Source organism: Podarcis vaucheri (genome assembly GCF_965113315.1).
Source record: "Podarcis vaucheri genome assembly, chromosome: 12".
NCBI lineage: Eukaryota > Metazoa > Chordata > Lepidosauria > Squamata > Lacertidae > Podarcis > Podarcis vaucheri.
Genome location: NC_138750.1, coordinates 10,131,763 through 10,150,354, shown reverse-complemented (window position 1 = coordinate 10,150,354; position 18,592 = coordinate 10,131,763). Strand labels below are relative to the sequence as shown.

General features: G+C 43.2%; 1 protein-coding gene across 4 annotated transcripts in view; it reads right to left on the bottom strand.

The window, feature by feature from the left end:
* The window catches only part of PDE1C (phosphodiesterase 1C), a 265,314-nt gene that overhangs the window by 164,172 nt on the left and 82,550 nt on the right, over nucleotides 1-18,592 (bottom strand). The window contains exon 1 of one of the 4 annotated variants that reach the window (XR_014212338.1): nucleotides 6,735-6,766. The exons of the other annotated variants lie outside the window; for them this stretch is intronic. The gene's annotated coding sequence lies outside the window, so the exon portion shown is untranslated. Of the gene's footprint in view, nucleotides 1-6,734; nucleotides 6,767-18,592 lie in introns of those variants that run through there. 4 annotated transcript variants of the gene reach the window in all.

The window sequence follows — 18,592 nt, the reverse complement described above, 5'->3', positions numbered from 1 at the left end:
ATTACCAACAAATGAACCATTCCTAAACAAGCATTGGCAAAAGGTGGGAACAGCTGACCAGTGAGAAAACTTGCTTCATCTCCAGTCGCTGAAAGTAGCCACGGACCGATCAGTTTAGCTACAAAGACATTGCTTTGGAGTAAAGGCTTCCATAGAATGAAGCAAGTGACTTTCTGAAGCAGCACTTTTCCTCCAGGTTAAAATTTTCAAATCATGTTCCATCGGATTCTTTTACTAAAAGATGCCCAAATCTTAAGCATTGTATTATTAAAAACTGTTTACATTGTTTTCCTCCAAACTTGTGTGTTGAGAATAACATTGTATGCATCTGATGAAATGGACTTGTCTATGAAAGCTTTTGTAATAGTCTAGTCTTTAAGATGAGAGAAGATTCTTCATTGATTTTGCTGCAATAGACTCACACAAGTCTTTAACCCTGGTCAAAAAAAGTGTTATTACTGAGGCATTTCAGTCTATTTGTAAAGTTTATTCACAGTAACCTACCATCAAGACAAAGTCTTTTTTCCAGTGGACCGGGGTCAATTCTCACTTGACATTCTGTACTCGGATATAGATTCTCAAGTGCGGCTTTGTAAACCGCTTTGAGGTTTCATCACAATCAAGCGGTATAAAAAGTACGAAACACACACACGTTTATTTTTCACCCTGCCCCACTTTAAAATGCAACCATGAGTAGAGGCTCAGATCAGGCTTTTGCTCACAAGCTTGTGAAACTGGAGTGCAACAAAACTATTGACACATGCTCTTCATTAGAGATGTCAGAAGATTCCATCAGAAATGAGAGCAGAAATTTCTGCAAGTCGCATTTTGGTCCGAGGTGAGGGACAGAAATCACACGAGCATATCTGAGTGGTGCTTGCTATCATTTTAGTCTGCACGTGTTGCGTTATTTTCTGCACTGTTTTTGGCATTTCCTTTCATTGAGGTGTATTTAAATCAGAGAGAGTTCTTATCTCTCCTGCATCAAAGGAGCGGCATATTTAACTCTTACCACCAGGTTGCAACTCAATGAAAGAGCCAAGAGGAGGGCAATGTTTTCCCATGGGGCAAGCAACGAGAGCAGCGCATTGGCTCCACTTATATGCCCGCACCATGTCAGGATTCCCACTCGGCTCTCCCTCTCAATAACCAGCAGCAATGCACCCTGCAAGCATTGGCCTGCTGGCCATTCCTGATTTAACCCCTGGAAAGCATGGGGAAGGAAGGAAGGAAGGAAGGAAGGAAGGAAGGAAGGAAGGAAGGAAGTCCCAGGACAATTGCTCAAGGAGTGCAGCTCCATGGAACTCCCGTGTGTGTGTGTGTGTGTGTGTGTGTGTGTGTGCTTGCCTGCCGATACAACTTTCTTCATGGAATCTCTGGAACTGGAAATGCTGTTTGTGAAAAGGTGTCTCAGAGGATCCCGGCTTCAGCTCTTGGCTCAGGGGTACCCAATCTCCCGATACTGGCGCTACAATTCCCAGCTTCCATGTTGGCTACCCCTGTGCATTGCAAAGAGATCTGGGGTATTTCTTTCAGAAGGGCTGGAGTCACTTTACAGTGGTACCTCAGGTTAAGTACTTAATTTGTTCTGGAGGTCCGTTCTTAACCTGAAACTGTTCTTAATCTGAAGCACCACTTTAGCTAATGGGGCCTCCTGGTGCCGCTGCACCAGCAGAGCCCAATTTATGTTCTTATCCTGAAGCAAAGTTCTTAACCTGAAGCACTATTTCTGGGTTAGCAGTGTGTGTAACCTGAAGCGTATGTCACCTGAAGCATATGTAACCTGAGGTACCACCGTATTACTTCTTTTAATTAGATTGTAAGCTTTGGGTACAGGGCCCTGTGGGTTAAAAGCAAAAGGATTCCTGTACGGCACCCAATTACTATAGACATTTATTTATTATCATTCTCCCATCTTTACTCCTTTGGCTCATGCCTTGCTCAGCTCAATCGCCTAGTTCCCTCCACCTTTGAGACGAGGCAGTTGAGAATGAAAAAAGGAAGATTTCATTCTGTCAAGGTCATTGTTTCATAAATTGCGGCACATTTTTCAGTGCGGAGACCTAGCAGCCCACCTCGTGCTCCTCCCCCTTGGAAAAGACCACCTTGTATTGAATAGAATAAAATAAAAATGCTAATCTGGTCTTAAAATCAGAAAGGGGGGTGGGAATGGGTACTGTGATGACAAAAGTACTGCAAGCACTAAGTGTGTGAAGCATGCACCAAAAACCAGCTCTCAGGAACAGAAATTTATCATCAGGAGAAAAAAGAGCAATCAATGGAAAGGAAGATTGGGTACGCAGAACAGGTTCAGTCCTGTTTGTAGTCTGGGTTATGAGTGATCATAATATCTAAATACAACCAAGTATATAATATTAAAATGTATTGATACCCTTCCCACAATACAAGATTTTTAAAAAGTTAAATCAATACAATTTACGCAATCAAGTACAAAAAACCTCCCCTTTACAGCTAACCATTTTTTTCCCTGCAGTAATTTGTAACACTTTTTAGATTCATAGGCAGCGAAGACACCCACCCATTTAGTGATGCAATTTTCAGGATCTACTAAAAGACACTTTCCTTTTGATGATGCATTCCGGTCTGCAGTTCAAACATTGGGTTTCAGAGATCAGAGATCATCAAAGTGCTGTTAGAGGAGGCATATTAACAGATATGATCTTCCGCATCCCAGATCTACAAATACATAGCCTATTCCCATAACCAGACAAAAGATACCATGCCTATTTTTAGAGCAAGGCCTGCACAACTTGAATCAATAATCTGAATTCGTTCTGTGATGATGCACAAACAGACTACAGTATCTTTGTTCTGGCTCATACATTCTCTTAAGTGATACAGTTGTCGCTTCCCTGTGGTTAAATGCACACTAATAACATTTGGACGACTGAATGACATGGGATTGCTGAGGTTGTACGGTACCATTCATGCCATTAGCCATGGATCAGATGGGGGGGGGTGCTACCCCTAAGGGCTTGAACCTAGCGACACATGTGAGTCAATCATCCAAATGGTAGCAAAGTTCCACTGTACTGAATCACAGGAAAGTCATAGCGATACCATACTATGCTAGTAGCAAATGAGGTAAAGGTCCAGTCGTGACCGACTCTGGGGTTGCGCCGCTCATCTCGCTTTATTTGCCGAGGGAGCCGGCCTACAGCTTCCGAGTCATGTGGCCAGCATGACTAAGCCGTTTCTGGCGAACCAGAGCAGCACACGGAAATGCCGTTTACCTTCCCGCCAGAGTGGTACCTATTTATCTACTTGCACTTTGGGGTGCTTTCGAACTGCTAGGTTGGAAGGAGCAGGGACCGAGCAACGGGAGCTCACCCAGTCGTGGGGATTCGAACTGCTGACCTTCTGATCGGCAAGCCCTAGGCTCTGTGGTTTAACCCACAGCGCCACCCGCGTCCTGGATATGAGTTAGCCATATCCAAATCCAAATGATTTAGGGCTTTCCTGGCCAAAACAAGCAGCCTAAATTACGTCCACAGGGTTCTACGAATGCAATGTGAACCATGGAGCAAGAGACTCCAACAACTAACCTCTATTCTACTGGCAGCAGCTCAAAATTCAGGAAAAACTGAGCATCACTACCTCCATGTGGGCAAGTATGATGAATGAGAAGACCATCATTAATCAAGACAATATTAAGCTATAGCCTTTCATATAAAACACAGGGAACACTCCGAAAACTGAGTATGCTGCAGAGTATAAATATATCCCTACATTTTAGCTGAAGGATTTAGTTCAAAGCTATGGAATTTACTTTAAAGCATTTGGGTTAGTTTTAAAGCCACCCCTTTCTCAAGGTTTTTCCAAATTGCCTTTCAGAAGCACTTAAGTCTAAAACAAATCACTGGGCATCTTTCTGAAACCTGAGCAACTGAATGTATGGATTTTGGCCATAAGACTGTTGGGAAAAGGTTGATTTTCTATTCAAAATATACTGTCAATATTCTACATGCAACAAGACTGAATTGAGTTTTTCATCTAATGTCATCACAACATCTCCAAGTAATTAATGAAAGAAATACAGCTTTCTCTTGATGGCTAAGATGTCTGTGCATCAGTCCATGAGGAGAAAACAGTTGCATTTCATTTGAATGTTGGGATTCATTCAAATGAGTGCGAATGAAAATTGCCTTTTAGCTAATATAGAGGTTGAGTTCAAAAAACCAAGCAGAGCAGTTTTAAATGGGTAAGGCAGAAACAGAGTGAGCTCCTGACCTTACGGATTTTGCCCTTGATAAAATTCCCTCTTGAAGGCCACCTTTTCCATCAGGGCAACCATGGTTGGCTTCAATAGTAGAGGTAGCAAGCAAAATGGCCTTGGCCCAGTATACCTGAAGGAGCGTCTCCACCCCCATCATTCTGCCCGGATGCTGAGGTCCAGCGCCGAGGGCCTTCTGGTGGTTCCCTCACTGCGAGAAGCAAAGCTACAGGGAACCAGGCAGAGGGCCTTCTCGGTAGTGGCACCTGCCCTGTGGAACGCCCTCCCACCAGATGTCAAAGAGATAAACAACTACCTGACATTTAGAAAACATCTGAAGGCAGCCCTGTTCAGGGAAGTTTTTAATATGTGACATTTTAGTGTATTTTTAATCTTTGTTGGAAGCCGCCCAGAGTGGCTGGGAAAACCCAGACAGATGGGTGGGGTACAAATAAATAATAATAATAATAATAATAATAATAATAATAATAATAATTCAAAAGAATCATTTGAGGCTGAATCTAGCTGACATTTTAAGTTTCACAACATCCACTAGCTAGACACAAACAGGTGCACTATGGGAAATTGACATGGTGGCCTACCTGCCACCCCTTGGAGCTCTGGTCTGGAAAATTTCTGAACAGCTGCCCTTGCCAAGGTGCCAGGGCCCTAGCAGCTTGCTAGGGATGCCAAGTGCTAGTGCCAGCCCTTGCTGAAAATGCCAGCCTGTGCCTAACTGCCTAGGAGAGGGGTATAGGGTCTCTAAGAGAACTCCCAGTACTCCCATGAAACTACTGCTCCCATAATTCTTTGGGAGAAGGTGCATCCACTAACGGATGGAAACGGATATGTTTTGGTTGCACAGATGTACCTAAGAGAAGTCATGTATGCTCTAAATCGGGCACTCTTGTCCTGCTAAAGCTATCAGGTAGGTGTACAAATCCACCTTAACATAAGACACAAATCTTTAGGCCACAGGAACATGCAATTCCGATACTACCTGGGGAAAATGTTTCTACCCATAGATTCAAAAGACATTAATTGGGACACGCCATTTTGTATTATTTTGGATTTCTCAACAAATGGGGCAAGCTACTTTTCCATTTATTAGATAGAAAATTAGCACACTTGAAGAAATGATGGAAATAGCTTTATTGGAAAGAAAACAAGGGGAAGACTGACACTTCAGAAGCCATTAAAAAGTTCTGCCTGGTGACATAAAATGGAATGCTTGACATAAAATGCAAATTATGAGAAACAATAAAGAATATGCCTGGAAAATATCTGAAACACTGAATTTTGTCACACTGACTGGAAAGTAATCTTAACAACATGAAATCTTCCATTTGAAGTACTTTGTAAATGCTACTAATAGAAAACCTTTTCTTTAAAGGTTTTCATGGTAGGACACCATTGGGACTAATTAGAATTTTACTGGCCAATATTATCTATCTTTCTGTCCATGTGGCCTTAATTTATGCAAATCCTTTGTACAAATGAAATACATGAAATGCTCCTTACTACGCTGATAGATAGCTCTATTTGTGTAAATAGGACTGTGTGGATGTCACAAAATCTGATCTCTAATTAAAAAATGAAGCCAATACAGTAGACATTTTCCTGAGGATGTCGGAGATAGGGAGGGAGGGAGGGGCAGGCAGGAGTACCAGATGCACATTGCAGTGCTGTTGTTAACCCCTGCTCTGGCTTCCCCTTAGCCTGAAACGTTCATGTTCTGTGCATCGGCACATCAAGACCATGTTACTTATTCCTGTCCTCTTGGCACACTCAGTTTCTACTTGTTGAGCATCACATTTCACAGAGACTTTGCACATAGACCCCAGTCATGTGGGCGGGAATTATATGATCTGTATATACCCTTCCGTTTTTGCAGCCCTATGTGGACTGGGCTTGACATCCACAGGCCCCTAAACATCTACTGAATTGAAATCAGGCATGAAGAAGAAATGGGACCAGTCAGCATGCTCATGATGAAACTCAGAATCCTAACAGCTGCACAGAGGTGATATCTTCCAGGCCCAGCCTTTGACCCACTAGGACTGCCATAAGTCTGGATTTTCCCAGAAAAATCTTTCAATTAGCCAGCAGAATGGCATCCGAACGGATTTTGACAAATTGGCAAAATGTCTGGGGAAACCCTGACGTACGGCAAGCGAGGGTAAGTTATGGGGGTAAATCCACAAAAATTCCCCCCAAAGCCCCAAAACTTAAAAGCTCAACAACTTTGAGAAAAAGAAAAAAAGTTCAACAGCTTTATCCAGATATCCACTTTTGGGAATATGGCAACCCAATAACCCACAAATTGCTAAACGGTTTCAATCTTAGATACCCAGGTTACTGTCTTCTTTCCTAAATCTCCTCTCTCAGAATGCAGTTTAACATACCTTATGTAAAAATAAAAAAATTCCTTCCAGTAGCACCTTAAAGACCAACTAAGTTAGTTCTTGGTATGAGCTTTCGTGTGCATGCTCATAACTACCTTATGTAGTTAAACATCCAGACACATTAGGGGGAATACCATACTTAAATAACCTCTTTCTTGAGCAGATCTACTGAGCAACAATTTGGTTTGCTGGTAAAGGCACCCCTACGACTTTCCTGCGCTTCGTGATTATTTGTTCCTCACTCCCTGCATACAAATGAAGTAAAATCTGCTTTCTGTAAACTTTTCTTGCTCTTTGCTTTTTCCTTCACATTATCTGGGCACCAAACCAAAACAGAAAAAAACAACATCAACAAATCTCTGTGGTAGGATTTATTGCTCCTCATGATACATTGAGCCTGAACTTGTGGAAATAACAATCACACTCTTAAACTTTACTTTGACCATCAAGGGATTGGCCTCCCACACAGCTGGCAAAAGGGCACCTCCTCAACTTGGAAATTCTCATTTCAGCTTGTGAAAGAGTTGCGTCTTCTCAAAGATGTCGTTCCATAAGACACTTAATTTCATAACCTCAACAGCAGCTGCGCTGTTTCGTGGGATCCTTCCAAAAACGTTTACCGCAGCTTGGCTTGGATTTCTTGCTCCAGATTTCAGGAAATAACAAACTGGCAAAAGGGGTGGCTTATGACGTCTTCACACGTTATGTTTGACTCTGGGTTACAGTACAGGACAGACAAGAATAAGACTTCTTCACACACAACACACCAGTTACCTGTGGAATTCACTGCCACAAGCTTTGGTGATGGTCATTAGCCTTGATGGCTTAAGGACTGCGTTAGCCAAATTCCCAACTTCCAGCCACTGCATACTGGTTCTGCTGGTGTGTTCATACTGAGCCGAACTTGTCACTGTCTCTCCCCTCCCTCGCTCTATCTCAGTATACAGCGGCGGCACACACAACCAGAGGTCAGGTGAGCATTGCTGCTCCACCTGATGCTGCTAAAATTCACAGATAATGTTTACCAGCAGCTGTTGGCAAGACCAGCTCTATCATTAGGCAGAGTGAGGCCACCGCCTCAGGTAGTAGATGCTCAATGGCGGCAGCAGCAGTTTTCTGGCCATACTTTCCACACACACCCAGCTATTCATTTTTGTTGGAGGACAGAACTGCTTATGCCACATGGTCCGTGCTGGATGCCCTAAAACTAGCCTGCTTCTTCAAGGGCAGAAGAGGAAAAGATCCCATCTCCAGCATTGAAGGAAGCTCCAGCTGACAATCCAGTTGGCCTCTGTCTGAGGAATGAGGAAGGGCGCCATTTTGTCCTTTTCCTCTGGCAGCAACACATCCTGGGCTGCCCCTACCCTTCACCCCCTCTAGCCCCAAACTCGGACAAGGCCTGGCAGAATCCGAGACCAGGGGAAAGAGACTGCGGAAGAAGATTGGAAGAAATTCAAAGACTACCTTAAGAAATATTGTAAAATTGTTGAATGTTAAGATGATGTTGATTCTGAAATTAAGGGGTTTCTTGCTGTAATTATTATGTAATATGAAAAGAAAGCTTCAAAATCTAACCAAAATTAAGGGAAGGATTTGTTGAAGAGAATTAATTAGAGAATGGAATGCAGTAAGGAGAGGTATGAGGAGGTCGGGAAAGTAATTTTCACGAATATAAGGCAATGAAGTTATACATGTGATTTTTGTCTGTTTTCTGATTTTTTGGTATGTATTTTTGATTTTTTTTTCTTTTGTGTGTGTTTTTTTTGTGTGATTTTTATGTTTTATAAAACTTGTGAAAATGCTAATAAATATCTTTTTAAAAAAAAAACTCGGACAAGGCCTGCTGATGTCTTTGCAGCCAAAACACTTCCACCCACACACAACACGGAACGCTTCTTCATGCTTGCGAAAAACCAGAGATTTGCAGAAGTGCCTAAAAATGTTTAGTGGAAGGACCCCTCGAAAAAACCAGAATGAAACCCAGACTGCATATGCGTGCTTGTGTAGAGAAAAGGGGAATTAGGAAAGGCATCCGCAGCGAATATGGAAGTGAGGGGACTGGTGAGCCAAGCCACCTGTTCCCAGTAGGAGCCATATTCAAAACTAAAGCTCAGCTGGAATTTCTCAAGACTTTTTTTTCTGAGGGAATTTCTGACAATTGCATTTTTTCCCTCAGAGCCGTCCTGGAAAAAGAAGACCACTTTGCAGAATTTTCTTTAAGTATTCTTCACCACTGGGCGAGGGCAGCCATCATTCTCCCCTTGCGCTGGAACGACACCAGGTCTCGGGCACCATGGAAGATGCAAAATGCTAGCCAGGCTGCCAACACAACGACAGTTGTGTGTCAAGGTCCCCAAGGCACACACCCCCAAAACAAAACACAATTGACACATGCTTTTTGTTTAAGGCTTTTGGCATAATTTTAGCCACAACTTTATTAAAATACAAGAAATGTGAGTGGTTGCTTAGGCATTGGTTGCGACTGTCTGACCCCGCACGGGGATAGACTGACAATTGCACGCCCGCAAAGTCAGAAAAGGAAAACATTTTAAGGGTGAAAGATGGAGCTGGGTACCATGCCCTCACCTATCCCCTAATGCTCCCAAGGGCTCTTACGTGGCCCTAGCCCCTGGACAGGGGTTCGGACAAAAGCATGGCGAGCCCCTGGATTCCTTTAACAGAATACCCTTGCAGCAGCAGCATTGGAGGGGCAGGCACAGCCAATCCTTACCCCTCCACCAAACAATTTTCTAACACCAATGCCTAACCACAACCTTACAAGTTGTGACAATTTGCTACTCAGTAGGCAAAAACCAAATGGCACCAGCCAATCAGCCAAATGGACAAAATTCCTACCGGGCCCTTGCCCCAAAAGCAGACGACCCCATGACAGGCATAGCAAGGTCAAGCAAATGACCTGAAAATAGGGAGGGTGGGAGGGTGATCCGATGCACGCAGCGAAAAGAGGACGCTCAACGCTGTGCGCAGAGTCTATAAAGGCTCTGGCTGTCAATCGCAAAATGGCAACATATGAATCTCCCCAGCAACAAGAAGAACTCAATTATAATGGTAGCCAACCTTTTTTCCCGCCCAGCAACAGTGGGGTGTCTTGTTAGCGCCCACCGCAATACGTGCTCTCCATGAAGGAGAACACGCTCTGCCGTCAGATGCAGTCACAGCAAAATAAGCCTGAGGGTAGAAGAAAAAAGTTGCACCACTGATAATGGGGAGCTCCACAGGCCTGCAAAAGCGTTGGGGAATTTCTCCCCCTCTGGAGAAATTCGGTGAAATTCTCTTCCCCCCCCCTCTCTCTCACACACACACACACAATTTCTCTGCTCCTAAATTGAGTGGAGAATTCCCAGAGGTCACTTGTGCACAGCCTAGGACTGCCATACATCCAGAATTTCCCAGATTCATCTGTCGAAAATGGCATCCAGGCAGAATTATCGAAAATCAGCTTAAATGTCCACGAAAACCCATGCATATGGTAGCCCATATTGGAAGAGTTGTTTTTTTGGTGATTTTCTTCATTGGGGGTAAGGGAAATTTTTCCAAAAAAAGTTCAACAACTTTTGTGTCCAAATATTCACTTTTTGAACTATGGCCAGTCTAGCACAGCAGTGTTGCAATGGAGCAATAAAAAAGCAACTGTGTTGGGTTAATGGGCAGTGCCATGGGGCAGAAGGGGGGCAAGCACACACACCCCAAACAAGGATCTCTCTTCCCATTCCACCCCTCATTGCTGGACTCCTGTCAATAATATAAACTGTTATTTTTCTATCGTGGATCTTAACATGTGAAACCCGATGCGCACACATAGAAAAATACATTGACTTTTCTGTGTTCTCTCTCCCCTCCCCCACTCCCCACCCTAAAAAATTATGGGTCTGGGAAGGGAAGGAAGCTGGAATTAGGTGGAGGTACTTGAAGAAAGGGACGCGGGTGGTGCTGTGGGTTAAACCACAGAGCCTAGGGCTTGCCGATCAGAAGGTTGGTGGTTCGAATCCCCACAACGGGGTGAGCTCCCGTTGCTCGGTCCCTGCTCCTGCCAACCTAGCAGTTTGAAAGCACATCAAAGTGCAAGTAGATAAATAGGTACCGCTCCAGCGGGAAGGTAAACAGCATTTCCGGGTGCTGCTCTGGTTCGCCAGAAGCGGCTTAGTCATGCTGGCCACATGACCTGGAAGCTGTAGGCCGGCTCCCTTGGCCAATAAAGTGAGATGAGTGCCACAACCACGACTGGACCTAATGGTCAGGTGTCCCTTTACCTTTACCTTACTTGAAGAAAAGATGGCCCAGGAAGAAGATGGCTCACGGGAGAAGGAGAAGAGGGACACACAGCAGCACAAAGGGGATGGGCTGCGACATTTTGTGGCACCTTTTGGTTCAGAAGCAGCTTTTGAGATGAAGGTGATAGACTGCATGGGACTGGCAGAAATGACTGGCAGAATCCGAGACCAGGGAAGAGAGATGGTGGAAGAAGATTGGAAGAAATTTAAGGACTATCTTGGGAAATATTATAAAATTAGTGAATGTTAGATTGATGTTGGACTGAATTTAGGTGGTTACTAGCTGTAATGATTAAGATAATTGGGGGGGAGAAGAAAGAAAGGTGTAAAATTTAGTGAAAATTAAGGGAGAGGATTTGCTGAAGGAATAATTTGAATTGGAATACAAAAAGGGGAGGTAAGAGGAGGTCCGAGAAATAAGTTAAAAGAAAATAAGTGAGTGAGATTATGTGTGTTTTTAATTTTTTGTATTTTTGTTTTTTGGCTTTTTTGTATAAACTTTGAAAAGTTAATAAATATATATTTTTTTAAAAAAAAACAACAGAAGCAGCTTTTGAATACCAAGTGCTGAAGGAAAGCAAGCAGAATGGGCAGTCTGGAATGCTTAGAAAATGTTTGATTTACACTGCAATTCTACATGCCATTGTTCTGAAGTTGAATTCAGTGGGGCTTACTCCGGAGTATGTGTGCACAGGATTCTGCTCACCCATTGCTACCTTCCTAGTCAACCATGAAATTAATACCACTAGCTGTCACCACTGAACCACATCTGCTCCACCTTGAGATACATTGATCTGGAACGATTCTCTTTGAAGCGAAGGTCAGAAAAATCTATCTGGCAATCCTGAGTTTATTTTTTCCTCACCCTCGGTTTTGCTTTCCAATTTATATGGAATGCAAGAAACCTTTGTAGCTAATTAAAAAAAAATAAAAAGCACAGGGGGTACCACACATGATGTCCTCAGATGTTGCAGGATTCTAACTCCCATCGCCACCAAGAAACAGGGCCAATGGTCAGGAATGATGGGAGAAGTAATCCAATAACATCAGGAGCATGTTGATGAGCCACGCAACTCAAAATGTGAGTGTGATCTTCCGGAAATTGTTTTATTATAGCTTTAAGTGCTTCCACAACTATTGCAAAGCTGCACACAATCAGAAAAGGTTTGAAGCAATTAAATCTGATCTTTTGCAAAAAAACAATGTCAGATAGAGAGGCTCCTGCACAATCACTTCCTTGCAGGTGAAACTTTTTTCAAATGGTAGCCCACTTCTATGTGGGCTTCTTCTTCTTCTTTAAAAAAATGAAACCTCCATCAATATAAAAACATTATTTCCATCTGAAAGTTAAATTACACTTTAACTTTCCTTCGCTTCAATTTAGCAGAAGACTGAAAGTGTGACTCATTCTCCCACAAATATACCAAAAGAACAGGAGCTATCTATCTCAATTCCAAAAATGTTGAGAATGGAGAACCATTAGTTTTGTTTTGCTTTTTGGCCTGTTTAAACTTTTATGATATGAAGGGAAGGTAGGCAGCTCCATTGCAAAGAGAACATTTGCCCTCAGGATATTGCTGTTACTTCGTTGCAACACATCAATACACCCAGCTGTAATCAAAAACCAGGGAACCTCTGGCAACAAAATGCCAGAGCACATTATTTCCTGAACAACTACAAATCAAACAGTGATGCAATCTGAAACAAACAAACAGAGCCCAGTTCAACAAACCATTGGGCCTACCAGTCACATACAGAAAGAAGAGCAAGTTCATGTGGTTCTGCTTTTTAATTCCATGAATGGCTCAACTGCTTTTTCATAGCAATGCACAGAGCCATAAGCATGAATGCGCACCATCACTATAATGCTCAAGCAATGTCCACATATGAAATAGCTATTGCAGGAAATAATGGATCTGTCCTTCACTGGAAGGACAGATCCTGAAGCTGATGCTCCAATACTTTGGCCACCTCATGAGAAGAGAAGACTCCCTGGAAAAGACCCTGATGTTGGGAAAGATGGAGGGCACAAGGAGAAGGGGACGACAGAGGACGAGATGGTTGAACAGTGTTCTCAAAGCTACCAGCATGAGTTTGACCAAACTGCGGGAGGCAGTGGAAGACAGGAGTGCCTGGCGTGCTCTGGTCCATGGGGTCACGAAGAGTTGGACACAACTAAATGACTAAGCAACAACAAAAGTCCACAGTATAGTCAGAGCTCAATGAGAAAGACTGGATTCAGCCACAAAACACTGTTAATTACTTTTATAATCCACCATCCCTCTAAGCAGCGGCTATCGGTAGCACAATCTCCACTGCCAAAATATTCTCCCCTGACCTCTGCAGGCAGATGGTTCAAAGCTCTGTGCATAATCACCCCCAAGTGGGATGATGTCAAATCACACTGACGTGTGGCTACTGAGTGCCCATCTACCACTACTTATGGTCCTGGGCAGCAAAAGTGTTGCTCATCCTTGCTCCAACCACAATGTAACCATTGCATCAGACTTAACCAATGGCACTATGCTATTGCTCTTAGGCAAGGCATTTTTCAGTATGGAGGAGCATTCATCAAAACTGCAATAATGATATGAGGTGCAGGCTATCTCATCAGAGGAGAGGGGGCAACACACAATTAAAGGTGGTCACCTGCCCCAGCTTTCCCTTAAGCAGCAAGTTGCAAGCACCAACCTGACCTTCCACATGGTGGTGGCATTTCTGAACACCAGGCCATGTCACAATAACATAAAACTCATCCGCAATATGGCTGTGGACAAGGTGGCTCACCTGGGCTGGTAAGCTAGGTGGTCCAGATATCGCACAGCAATGTCCACTCAGGTAGTGCAGCAACAACATAAAAGGGCAGGGAGGGTTGGTTGGAGGTACAAGGAGATCTGGTCCAGGATCTAACTGGGCTCCTCCAGATCCCTCCTTGTCTGGGAAGGAAACAAGCTGTAGATTCACAAGGAGGTAATGGCAACTATAGGAGAATTAGAGACACACAGCCAGCCTGTCTTGCAAGGCAGGTGTGTAAAGAAAGAGAGTAAAAGAGGCTGTACTGAACCTGTCCTTTCACTATGGTAGTTAACCAAGTCCTGCTCAGAGTAGACCCATTGAAGTTAATGAAACCACATTAGCCATATCCATTAACTTTAATGCGTCTATGAAGAGCGGGACTAGCATTGAATACCACCCTAGATTTCCAACTGCATTACATTAAATTAGCACTCCTGCCAAGAGCGCTGTAAAGTGCAGCGATCTCACTTTCAAGTTAAATCACAAAATTTCTGGTTCTAATGGAGGCGAAGGACCGAGAGTAGGAATTATAATGCACTTCATAGAGCTCGGAGTTGGTTTCCAGCAATGAAATTCGCAAGCCAAAACAGAAAAAGAATATGATCCTGTTTCTGTCAAAGTCAGGTTTAAAAAGAAAAGAAGAAGGAAAGAGCCTGCTAATTAATCAGACAGACTGATGTATTTTGCATAGAAAACAAAATAGTTATATTTTCTTTTAAGACAGCTTGCTTACCTGAATTATTATTACCTGAGAGTAGAGGTTATCTACTCTCTGGAAAAGACCATTGGAGTTATATGAATATGCGGATAAAGATTCTAATATTGCCTGGGTATAAACACAGGATGAAGACTGTGAAATCATCATTTCAATACAAGCCATGTCCATGGTGCCTCACAGACTTACAGAGTTAATCCCTGCTTTGAAGAAAGCTTACACAACAAAATGGACAGTGGAAAAATAACCTCTCCTCTTCATTTTTGCATGATTCATTTACCATGAAGACATCTGTTTGTTTGTGTATACATTTATATCTTGATTTTTGTGGAACATGCTTATTGAGTCATACAAAACAACAACAACACACAACCAGGTGGAATAGGTTCACCCAATACAGTGACTAACCCAAAAAGACCCAATGAGCTTCATGATAGAGTGGGGAGAAATTTTACACATCACTTGGGAAGACACGCGAACTAATGCTGGTGTACTGGAAGAAGCAGTGATCACTGGTTTCAAAGCAATGATTCTTCAACATCAACTTCGTTGGACTGGTCATGTTGTTTGGATGCCTAATTATCGTCTTCCAAAGCAACTATGGTGATACCTCGGGTTACAAATGCTTCAGGTTACAGACGCTTCAGGTTACAGACTCCACTAACCCAGAAATAGTACCTCGGGTTAAGAACTTTACATTAGGATAAGAAAAGAAATTGTGCAGTGGCGGCGTGGCGGCAGCGGGAGGCCCCATTAGCTAAAGTGGTACCTCAGGTTAAGAACAGTTTCAGGTTAAGAACGGACCTCCAGAACAAATTAAGTTCTTAACCCGAGGTACCACTGTACTCTATTCCAAACTTACAAATGGAAAGCATAATGCTGGTGGTCAACAAAAGAGATTTAAAGACTCTCTCAAGGCAAATCTTAAAAAATGTAGAATAAACACGGACAATTGAGAAACACTGGCCTGCGAGCGCTCCAGTTAGAGAACAGCCTTTATTTTGAAGACGCTCGAACTCAGGACGCAAGGGAGAAACGTGCTAAGAGGAAGGCACGCTTGGCAAATCGACACCGTGATCAACTCCCATCCAGAAACCTATGTCCCCACTGTGGAAGAACGTGTGGATCCAGAATTGGCCTCCACTGTCACTTACGGACTCACTGTTAAATCTGTGTTCATGAAAGACAATTTTACTGGGCTACGAGTGATCGCCAAAGAAGAAGAAAGAGCAGGGAGTTAAGCAGAACTCCTTCCACCTTCTGGTCCAACACTCCAGCCACTGAAACCTGGTGACTCTTGTTAGTTGAGATGTATTAGTCAAGCTGCTGCTGCTGCTGTCATTGAGTACAATGTCTTGAGTACCTAACAGTGCCAGCCAGCCATCTTCGTCACACCTTCCCTTCACCAAGCAATATTTCCCTTCATCCTTACAGCTACTCAGAGTGCAGAAGGGAAACTTAAAGCCCTTGGAAAGCAGCCCTAAAATGGAAAAAAAAGGGGGGGGGGAGTGATGGTTCACTAAAGACAAAGAAAATAAAGAGAGCAATCCTCAATACATCAATGGTTTACGAATTACTAATAGATGGGTGTGATCGTGACTGGGCCCGTAATATATGATCTGTGAATACATTTTCAGAGGTTGAGAATCTAGTTTCATTCAGTTTTTTCACTCCCAAAGCCTTTCCCGCTGCAGCGACAACAATGTACAGTGTGAAATCAGTTTCGTTGCTTGCCACAAAGTCCATTTAAAATGGGAAAATAAATATGAAAATCTGGCGTTGATAGATGAGTGTTTTTCTGCTATGCAAAGTAGCAAAGAGAACAGAGAGTACTCCACATACCAAAGAGCCAATCTGTTTGCTGTTTGGGGTTTGGGACTCCCCCCACCCCCACCCCTCCCCAGAAAGTGAAGGCTGAACAGTTTGCAGCACACACCGCTAATTCAGACCTTTTAAATCATTATTATGACAATGTGACAGGCAAAAAAAAGAAAAATATTGTGGTAACAATGGCATGTTGGCTATGCTCTGGAAATTCAATATTTTGGAAGACAAAGCAACCTTTCCCCATAAAAACACTTTTATCACAAGCCATTGTTTGGTTTCACTGAATCGAGGGAATGGCTCACAAGGAAGAGAGTCAATTTTCAGTACCCCAAAATGACACCCATGGCAGCCTCTGCTATTGCTGACAGCAAGGCACCATTATCGCAGGCAGCAAGCAGCATTAGGGAGAATGACCGCTCCCCGCATAAAAACGGGGGGCGCCCTTTGCATGGACGCGTGCAGCCCCTGGATCTGGAGCAGCTCCATTCAGCATAGGCTTGGCTTCGCCTTCCCTCAGGTGGGATACCTGGAGGTCTCTGCCTACCTCAGTCAGTTGTCCAATCCCACCTGGGGGAAGCGTTGCCAAGGAGACCAGGCCAGGTAGAGGAGGGACTACCTGCCCACACAATAGAGGGAGGATCTTACCTGGGAATCCTCACTTGGCTCCAGAGCTTCTCCCACCCTACCCACCCTCAGTTAATGTCTTCTTTTGCAGGTTAACTTTTCTTCACAGGTATGCGGGCGCTGCTACGTTAAGGTCACTGTTAAAGGGCCGGAAAGGAATTTCCCTGCATTGGCAGGTTTCGCCTTTCCCGTAGCAAAACGTCACAACTTTGGCGGTATCAGGCCTTGGGCGGAATCCTTTAGTCCATCTTCCTCTTTGCGGAGGCGATACCAGGGTTCCCCGTTAAAGGGGTTTCTGAAGGGAGGCTTTGGCCGTACACCGAAAGGTCGTCATTGCTCTCCCCTGAAGCAGCGGCGTAACGGGGGCAGCTATCTCTGCTTGAACATATGTTCTCCAGAGACGGCCCATCCCCCCACACACACACACACTGGATAACCCTGATGCTCCCTAGGTCCCCGGCTGGGGACTGGGGAGGGAGAACGCCCAATGCCTGAGCCAAGGTCTACCCACATTTGAAATTTAATAAAGTTGTGGCCAATTTAATCCCATAGCACGTTGTCTTAAGTCATTATTCCACATGACGGGGGGTGCCGCTTGGGATCTGGGGGACTCCGCCTGTCCACGCAAGGGCAAATGTTGATTGCAAAAGGTCTGCCCAAAATCCATGCATTCTGCTCTCACTGGCCTTTTCCTTTTTATCCACCCCCTCCACTCAAATAGGAATATTTCTCTTCATGGCCATGACAGCAGGTTTACTGTGCCAGGAAGGGTTTGGAGGTGGGATCTCAAAGCCTTCTTTTTTAAAAATAATAATAATAATTAATTTTTACATATATTTTCCAAACAAAACTTTACATCACATCACATCATCCTCATTTTGGCTATTATAGCCTGAGATTTCTGTCAATCCTGACTAGCGATTTTCAAATTTGTTACCTGATCTTGCATTTTATTTTTATAATTAATGCTTTTAAACTTCGTCTCCTAATTATTTCCTTCCTAAATCATTTTACAATAATTTATATAATCCTCCATATAAAACGTCTTGTAAACCTACAAGCAATGTTACATTAATGCAATTGTCTTTCAGATAAGTCGTATATTTCTTCCAGTCCTTAAGGAAGTCCTGGTCTTTCTGGTTTCCAATTCTCCCAGTCAACTTTGCCAGTTCTGCATACTCCATCAGTTTTATTTGCCACTCCTCCTTCGTTGATAATTCTTCCTGTTTCCATCATTGGGCTATAAAAACAAGTTTTTATCCTGTCTATTAATTCCTGTACCTACAATAACAAGTAAAAATGCTTCTGGTTTTTTCACAAATGTGTATTTCAACATTTTCTTCTTCTCATTATATATCATTTCCCAGAAGCATTTTACTTTCTTACAAGCCCACTACATATGGTAAAGGGTAGCTTCTTTTTCTTTACATTGCCAACATTTATTGCTTACTTTATACATTTTGGCTAACTTTACTGGTGTTCTGTACCATCTATACATCATTTTTATTATCTTTTCTTTCAAAGCATTACACGCTGTAAAGTTTATACCTTCTTTCCATAACTTCCCCAATCTTCTATAATTGTATATTGTAACCAAAGGCTTTAGCTCAATGTATCATTACTGATATCAAAGCCTTCAATCTGACGCACGCTAACTTTGGAGCAAACCTGAGGGGGACTCGCACTCAAAGAATAATCA